Here is a 9,759-nt window from a genome sequence, read left to right on the forward strand (position 1 = left end):
TAGACAGGCACTCTAACACTTTAGCCAACCCCAGTCCATTTTTGTTTCAGTTATATTTTTCAGGTAGTATCTCAGGTCATTTTTCTCAGACAAGTTTAGGATCACAATCCTTCTATCTATGTTTCCCACATAGCTGAGATTACATGAGCAAAATACTATGCCTGGCTTATTGATTGAGGCAGCATCTCACTAAGTATTTTTCCTGGCTGACCTGGAAACGCGATTGTCCCATTTTCTGCGTCCTGGGTATCTGGGATTATAGGCAGGAACCATCAGGCTGAGACATCATATTTTTCTTATTATTACTGTGAGAGTACCACGTTTTTCAAGCTTCATCTATTCTAAGCAATAGAACAAAGTTTAGCAGATTTTGAGATTTTTCTCTTTACTGTTAAATTTCTGTGGATTACTGGATTACTATTGTGGACCTCTGAATAGAATTCTTTGTATTTACTCAGATTAGTAGTAATTAGACTAGTGATGTTTAACCTTCCTGCAATTGTTAATTCACTTTCTTCCTCATTTTTTGGAACATTTACTGCCATAAAGTCTTTATGTTATGGTTCTGTCCCATATTCACACATTCTCTTAAATGCTCTAATTAAATATAGGTTAGATCAAGTCTTACATGTTCTTTTCAATTTTTTATTTGTACTTTCTTTCCTTTCTCTTTAACTCTGTTAATTTTCTTCCATATTCATTTATTCACATATGCATACATTGTTTGGGTCATTTCTCCCCCCCCGCCTCCCGCCCCCTCCCTATCTCACCAACCCTACCTCTCTTTCAGGCAGAACCTGTTCTGACCTTTTCTCCAACTTTGTTAAAGAATAGATAAGATAAATAATAATAAAGATAATAAGAAAGATAAAGCGTTTTTGCTAGTTGAGATAAGGATAGCTATACAAAGAGATTCCTAGCATTGCTTCCATGAACAAGTGTATTACAACCTGACCTGATTCATCTCTACCTGACCTCTTAAGCAATTCCCGGTCACCTTCCCATATTGACCTCTATTGTTTTAAGGTTACTGTATTAGCTTCTCTGCAGTGAGGACATCCAACACTTTCAAGTTTTGGTTTCCTCACCTATTAACATTCCTCCCGTATGTGCTCTCCCCTTAGCATGTGACCCTAGTCCAACAACATTACTGCATTTGCCCTAGATCTAAAGTCTGCATATGAGGGAGAATATACAATTTTTGGTCTTCTGAGCCTGGCTAACTTCACTCAGAATTATATTCTCCAGTTCCATGCATGTACTTGCAAATGATAAGATTTCATTCTTCTTCATGGCTGAGTAAAATTCCATTGTGTATAAATACCACATTTTCTCAATCCATTTGTCAGTAGTGGAGCATTTTGGCTGTTTCCTTACCTTGGCTATTATGAAAAGTGCTGTAAAAACATGGGTGTGCAGGTGCCTCTGGAGTAAGTTGTCTCGCATTCTTTTGAGTATAACCATAGGAGTGGGATTGCTGAATCATATGGCAGATCTATGTTTAATTTTCTAAGAAGCCTCTGTAATGTTATCCAGAGTGATTTCACTAGCTTGCATTCCCACCAACAGTGTATGAGAGTTCCTTTTTCCCCACATCCTCACCAACACCTGTTGTTGGTGGTGTTTTTGATGATAGCTATTCTAACAGGGGTGAGATGGAATCTTAATGTGGTCTTGATTTGCATTTCCTTTATGGCCAGAGTTGGTGAGCACTTTCTCATGTGTTTTTTGGCCATTTTAATTTCTTCTTTTGAGAAAATTCTGTTTAGTTCAGTTGCGCATTTCTTTATTGGTTCATTGGCTTTGGGGGAGTTTAGTTTTTTGAGCTCCCTGTATATTCTGGTTATCAGTCCCTTGTCTGATGTGTAGCTGGCAAATATTTTCTCCCACTCTGTGGCTGGTATCTTCAACCATTTCTTTTGTTGTGCAGAAGCTTTTTAATTTTATGAAGTCGCATTTGTCCATCCTTTCTCTTAGTGGCTGAGCTGCCGAGGTTCTACTGAGGAAGTGCTTGCCTATACCTATTACTTCCAGAGTATTCCCTGCTTTTTCCTGTACTAACTTCAGTTTTGGGTCTGATATTAAGGTCCTCGATCCATTTTGAGTTGATACTACCACAGGGTGATAAACATGGATCTAGTTTGAGTTTTTTGCAGGTAGATAACCACTTTGCCCAGCAACATTTGTTGAAGAGGCTGTCTTTTTTCCATTGTATGTTTTTGGCTACTGTGTCAAAAATAAAGTGAGCATAGCTGTGTGGATTCATATCGAGGTCCTCTATTCTGTTCCACTGGTCTTCATGTCTGTATTTGTGCCAGCACCATGCTGTTCTTAATGTGATTACTTTGTAATGCAGTTTGAAGTCAAGTATTGTGATAATGCCAGCATAGCCCTTTTTGCTGAGTATTGCCTTGGCTATGTGTGGTCTCTTGTGTTTCCAAATGAACTTTAGGAAAGAATTCAATCTGTGTGATAAATGTCATTGGGATTTTGATGGGAACTGCATTGAACATATAGATTTTGGTAATAAAGCCATTTTGACTATGTTGATTCTACCAATCCATGAGCATGGGAGATCTTTCCACCTTCTGTAGTCTTCCTCAATCTCTTTCTTCAGGGGTTTGTAGTTCTCCTTGTAGAGGTCATTTACATCCTTTGTTAAAAGTTTACTCCTAGTTATTTTATTTTTTGAGGCTATTGTAAATGGAATTTTTCCCATATATTCTTTCTCAACTTCTTCATTACTGGTGTATGGAAAAGCTAATGAGTTTTGTAAGTTGATTTTGTATCCTGACACCTTGCTGTAGCTGTTTATGATATCAAGGAGTTTTAGGGTAGAGTTTTTTGGTTCTGTAAGGTATTTGTCATCTGCAAATAGGGATATTTTGACAGTTTCTTTTCCTATTTGTATTTCTTTTATTTCTTCTTCTTGCCTAATTGCTCTAGCTATGAATTCCAGGACTATGTTGATAAGAGTGGGGATAGTGGGCACCCTTGTCTCATTCCTGATTTTAGGGGAAATGGTTTCAGTTTTTCTTCATTAAGTATGATATTGGCTATAGGTTTGTCATATATAGCCTTTACAATGTTGAGGTACATTCCTTCTATTCCTAGTTTTCTTAGAGCTTTTATCATGAAGTGGTGTTGGGTCTTAATCAAAGGGTTTTTCTGCATCTATTAAGATGTTCAAGTGGTTTTTGTGTTTGCTTCTATTAATGTGATGAATTACATTTATAGATTTGCATATGTTGAACCCCCCCGCTGCATCCCTGGGATGAAGCTGACTTGGCTTGGTGAATGATCTTTCTGATATGTTGTTGGATTCAGTTTGCCATTATTTTATTGAGTATTTTTGTATCAATGTTCCATAAGGAGATTGGCCTGTAGTTCTCTTTTTGGAGGTGTCTTTGTCTAGTTTGTGGATGAATGTAATACTGGCTTCATAAAATGAGTTAGGCAGTGTTCCTTCCCTTTCTATTTTGTGAAACAGTTTAAGTAGGGTTAGTATTAGTTATTCTTTAAATGTCTGATAAAATTCTGCAGTGAATCCATCAGGTCCTGGACTTTTCTTATTTGGGAGAGTCTTTGTTGCTGCTCCAATTTCTTTTTGTGTTATACATCTGTTTGGGTGATTAATATCTCCTGGATTTTAATCCATTCAATTTTGGATGGTTATAAGTATCTAGAAATTTGTCCATTTCTTCAAGATTTTCAAATTTATTATAATATATGTTCTCAAAGTTGTCTCTGATGATTCCCTGGGTTTCCATGGTGTTTGTTGTTATCTCCCTATTTCCTTTTCTGATTTTACTGATTTGGGTTTTTTCACTCCTCATTTTAGTCAGGTTTGCCAGGGGTCTGTCAATCTTGTTTAGTTTTTCAAAGAACCAGCTTTTTGTTTCATTGATTTTTTTGTTGTTTCTATTTTATTAATTTCATCTCTTATTTTTATTAAGTCTCTCCTGCTTGTTTTGGATTTTGATTGTTCTTGTTTTTCTAGGAATTTGAGATGTAGCATAAGGTCATTGATTTGAGATCTTTTTGTCCTTTTAATATATGCACTCATGGCTATAAACTTTCCTCTTAGGACTTCCTTTTCTGTGTCCTGTAGGTTCTGGTTTGTCCTGTTTTCATTTTTATTAACTTCCAGGAACCTTTTAATTTCCTCTTTTATTTCATCAGTGATCCACTGATCATTAAGCAATGTGTGTTCAGCTTCCAATTGTTTGCACATTTTCTGCTGTTGTTTTTGTTGTTGAGTTCTAGTTTTAATGCATTGTGATTAGATAGAATGGGATTATTGCTATTTTCTTATATTTTCTGAGGCTTGATTTGTGCCCTAGGATATGATCAATTTTGGAGAAAGTTCCATGAGCTGCTGAGAAGAATGTATTTTTTGTAGAAGTTGGATGAAATATTCTGTAGACATAAGCTAGGTCCATTTGATCTATGGTGTTATTTAGTTCTAGAATTTCTTTATTGATTTTTTGTTTGGATGACCTATCTGTTGGTGATAGGGGAATATTAAGGTCTCCCACTGCCACTGTGTTGGAGTCTATATATACTTTTAGGTCCTTCAGAGTATGTCTGATGAAATTGGTGCACAATGTTGGGTGTTGATAATTGTTATTTACTTTTGATGTATTTCTCCTTTTATTAGTATGCAATGTCCTTCTTTATCTTGTTTGATCAATGTAAGTTTGAAGTCTACTTTGTTAAGATAAGTATTGCTACTCCTGCTTGTTTTGGGGAGCCATTAGCTTCATAAATCTTCTAGCCTTTCACCCTAAGCCAGTGCTTGTTTCTGTCAATGAGATGGGTCTCCTGTAAACAACACATTTTTGTATCTTCCTTTTTAATCCAGTTTGCCAAACAGTGTCTTTGATGGGGGAGTTAAATCCACTAACATTCAGTGTTAATATTGATAGGTATGTGGTGATTCTTGTCATTAGGTTGTTTTTGTTGTTTATGGTTTGATTGTGTGCAGCTGAATTGATGTTACTCTCCATTTCCTGCCTGCCCTTTCATGGTTTTGTTTGCTTTCATTTTCTATGTGCAGAATTCCTTGGAGAATCTTTTGTAGTGGTGGCTTGGTGGTCATATATTGCTTTAGTTTCTGCTTATCATGGAAGACTTTTATTGCTCCATCTATTTTGAATGATAGGTTTGCTGTATAGATTATCCTAGGGTTGAAGTTATTTTCATTCAGTGCCTGGAATACCTCACTGCATACCCTTCTTGCTTGTAAGGTTTCCTTTGAAAAATATGCTTTGATTTTGATGGTTTACCTTTGTATGCTATTCATTTTTTCTCTCTCACACCCTTCAATATTCTTTCTCATTTTCTATGCTTTTTGTTTTAATGATAATATGTCATGGAGTATTTCTATTTTGGTCAATTCTGTTTGGTGTCCTGGAGTCTTCCTATACCTGAATGGGTATAACTTCCTCTAGATTTGGGAAATTTTCTGTTATTATTTTGTTGAATATATTACAAATCCCTTTTGCTTGTACCTCTTCTCCTTCTTCATCTCCCATGATTCTCAGGTTTGGTCTTTTGATGGATTCGGTGAGTTTTTGCATATTCCTTTTGCAGGTCTTGAGCTTTTGACTATTAGCTTTTCAGTTTTTACTACAATTTCCATTTTATCTTCAATTTCTGAGGTTCTTTCTTCTGCTTTTTCTAGTCTGCTGGATTGGCCTTCCATTGTGTTTTGTGTTTCTGTTTCGTTCTTTTTTCTGAGGTTTTCCATATCGAGGGTCACTTCCTCTTTAATTTTGTCTATTTTCACCTTTACTTCATTTGTCTCTCTACTTATACTGTTCTCTGTTTCACTTTGGTGTTTATTTAGGGCTCCTATGAGTTCATTTATTGGTCTTTTTGTCTTCTCATATTCATTATTTTTGGTTCTTGAAATTTCTTGATTGCCTCTTGTACATTTGGTTAACCATGTCTACTAACATCACATGAACTTCTCAGTAATTACTTGTAGGATGTCTTCTTTGAGGGTGTTCTGTGGGCATCATTGTGTTCCTTCGCATCATTTATCTTTGTTTTCTTGGAGTCCAGAACTGGGTATCTGTTTTCTTCATTTCCCTCTGAATACTGTATTAAATTATTTTGGAGGGGAGAATGGTTTCCATCCCTTTTTCTTCTTCCCACCACTCCACTTGCTACTGTGTAACTATGTTCTTGATAGGCTAGTTGGTGGTTTCAGTCACCTGTTTTCTTTCCCTTGGTTTAATTTTTTTTGTGTGTGGCTGTATTGGGTTTCTAGCTAAGTGAGTGTGTGCTATTTCTGTCCCTGGTCTGGGTGTAATTTAGTATTAACTAATTCACAGTAATAAAAAAAATAACAACAAAAGCCAAAGAAATCAATGGAGAGAGAGAGATGAACAAACAAACACAATCAAGGAACAAATGAAACAAACAAAGAAAAAACTCCAGGTTCAGGAACAATGAAATTTCAGTCTTAGTTTAAGTTCTGTTGTTACTCCTCCAGCATCCAGTCCTGTTGTTGGTATTTAAGCAGAAGCTCTCTTGTAGTCTTGCTAGTTGGTTGGGTAGTGTATTTTTTCTTCTGTCTTTCAGCAGCAGCTATTTGGTCAGCTCCTTCCTCAGTGAGGTGTGGCAGTTTAAGTTTGCATTTTGTCCTCAGGTCAGAAGATTAGCTCTGTAGTCCACCAGCTGTCCTGCTTTGGAGTAGGGTTTTCACTGTGCTTGTTTACTGGAGTCTTATTTCTTTATCTCAACCCCTTTCTCTGTGGCAAGGTCAGTGATCCATTAGCCAGCCCCCTGTTGTCAGTGTGTTGTGATGGTTTGCTGTTTGTTTTTCAATTTTTCTGAGCTGTTTGACTTTGTGTGTTGCTTACTGGCTCAGGAGAAGAGCTTTGTGGTCCACTACCTGTTTTACTTCAGGCAGAAGCTTATCACAAGCCCACTGTTGGCCTTTCTGCCTTTCCAGCCATTTGTTTCCTGATAGTTTGTGTGGAGAATATCTCCTTGTCCCTACCCCTTCTCTGGTATGCGTTCAGCATCCTACCCCCTCTGCTGTGCAACAATTTTCAGTTCATTGTTTATTCAGTTTTTTTTTTATGCAGGGGGGTTAGTCTGACCAGGGTGCTATGCTAGTTTATCCCAGGAGTGGCTGGGAGAATACTGCATGACACTTGACTCTCACCTGTTTGGTCTGCCAAATATCTCCCAAGCAGGTTTGGAGCTGGTGGCTTCTGGCATGGAAGCCCTCTTGTTTTCTCAGTGTAATGTGGCATGGAGAAGCTTTCTACAGGCTAGAGGTTCATGATGTTGAAGTTTTGATTCTCCTTGGAATCAAGTGTGGCTCCTGCATCTCAGCAAGGTTTTTGATTCACAGAGCTCATGGAGCTGTCTACTGCTGTACCCTAGATGCCATCTTGGATCCTCTCCTTGCTAGACCTTTTGAGCAAGCTCTAATAAGTTAAAGTCAGGTAATCTCCCATATGTTATTTGAGATCACACAGGAAAATGGTGTCAGCCACTGCTTCCTTCAACTGAAAGGATCCTAGTCCACAAACACCTTTTCTGGGCTGGGGTTTGCCAAGAATTAGTGGGTGGAGCTGTTCCAAGTCCTTGAGTGCTCTACTTGTGTGAAGCAGATGCAGCATGGTCCTGGCATCATCCCTGCTAGCCTCAGCTGCCACCATGTAGCCTGCCTCCCCTCTGGAGCAGACAGCAAGCCACCACTGACTGACTCTGTTTCAATAAAAACAGTACATCTTTTACCCAGCATACTATTAATAACATTTCAATATTAATTTCATATTTCTTCAACTTCAATGCATGAATTTCCATCTTATCCTTTCTTATTTCTGAAAACATTATTCCTAATTATATTTTTATAATACCAGTTCACTCTATTTTTCTGCATAAGTTACATGTGCTTTTTTCAATTTAAATTCTTTTTTTATTGTGTGATTCTGTTTTCCTACATGCTTTAAAAATATTCCATAAATGCTACATTTTGTAATTTACACTAATATTTAGCATAAGTAATTGGTATTCTTTTCTCCTGATAACTGCACAATGTATTTTTCTGACATATTGAATTTGAAATTAATAAATATGTTCAGTGAAGATTAGTAAATATCTTATGAGAGATAATTTCAATTATCATTGTGATGTGGGTGATTACCATTTCCTTGAATTATCATGAATAAGCCTTAAAGGCACCCAATTGTAAAATAATATGGAGCAGACTTGAATTCAGCCATGTTCAGGAACCAAGCAGGGCAGAGCCAGACCTACATTGGGGAAAAGTGCAGACTGTAGAACCCTGACTAGAATAGGTGAACTTGCCTTAAGCAGTTGAGTTTTGTTCCCTTTGTAACACATCATCACTCTAGCAATTACTGAATGTAGTCTTAAAAAAGATAACTATAAATTTGTATCTTCCTTTGGAGATTATCATTTCCATTTGGAAGGCTGATACAGAATGTATATATTGTCTTATTCAAGCAAAATATACCCTCACATTTGAGGTGCACTTTTTCAGACTCTCAACTAAAAGCTAAAAATATTTGTTAATGCCTGTTACTATGTTTTTCTTAAGACTACTAAAATTATTCATAATATTTTTATTATGGACTTATAAATGCTTGTTTATGCTGATTTTCTTATTTAAAACTGTTATCTCATGACACTCATAGTTACAGCTTTGGATGTGAAAAATGCCCCCCCAAAAATGTGTTCTAAATGGTGGGTCCATTTGCCATCTAGATAGTAGAATTTGATTATCTAGCCCATACATATTTTGATTGCCCACAACATTATATTTCCTGAAACCGTTGTAACTACCTAAAATTTTTGGGATGTTTTCCTATCTACTCACTATAATTATACCACTAATCAATCAATAGTTCAAAGAAAAAATTAACAAATATTGTACTCCTCATTTGGTTTTACTTGTCAAGCTCAGTCAATATCTTACTACAGTTATTTTTAAAATAATATTTATTATTATTATCTAGTTTTCATGGTATTCTCAGATGAAAGATTTGTTTGCTATGAACTGCTATTGCTGGAAGAAAAAATACATTCTTCCTTTTTAGGAATTTTTCATTTCTTTCCTTGTGGCCAGTATGCTTTGGCACTTTTTTTCTAGATATTCTGCAGTTATACTACATTGTATGCAGCTGAGTTTTTATATTCATTTATCTTGCTAGGAAATTAGGATACAATGTCTCTGAAGAATATGTCTTTTTTCACTATGGGAAATTTGTTAGTATTTATTAATTGCAATATATCTTATGTGCTTTGCAGTGCATTTTCTTTCATTAGAACTGCATCTGGATTATTATAATTTATCTTTCCTTTTATGCTTTTTAATTTATTTTATTATCTATAATCCTTTTAGAAATCATTATTGCCAACATTTGGAGTAAGAGTTTTTAAGAAAATAGTACTTTTCTGTTTGGAAAAATTCCCTACTCTGATTTAATACCTAAAATATTAAAATATGCAATTGTAAGTATGTATGTTTTTGAACATGGAGTATAAAATATTTAGTAGGAGGATAAAACATATTTAGCAAAAGAATGCAACTGATGGAAGTGCTTGCCATGTTTGACACTACAGAAGAGACAAAGGTGGCATCTAAGTAAAAACAACAGAATAGTTTGGCAAAAAACACAGATGGTTGTAGGTGGCAGTTTCTTTAGCAGTAGAAACAGATTTTCCTGAGGAAATGTTTCATGAAAATGTTGCTTTGAATCAGTCTGTTCT

This window comes from Castor canadensis, chromosome 2, assembly GCF_047511655.1.
Source record: "Castor canadensis chromosome 2, mCasCan1.hap1v2, whole genome shotgun sequence".
NCBI lineage: Eukaryota > Metazoa > Chordata > Mammalia > Rodentia > Castoridae > Castor > Castor canadensis.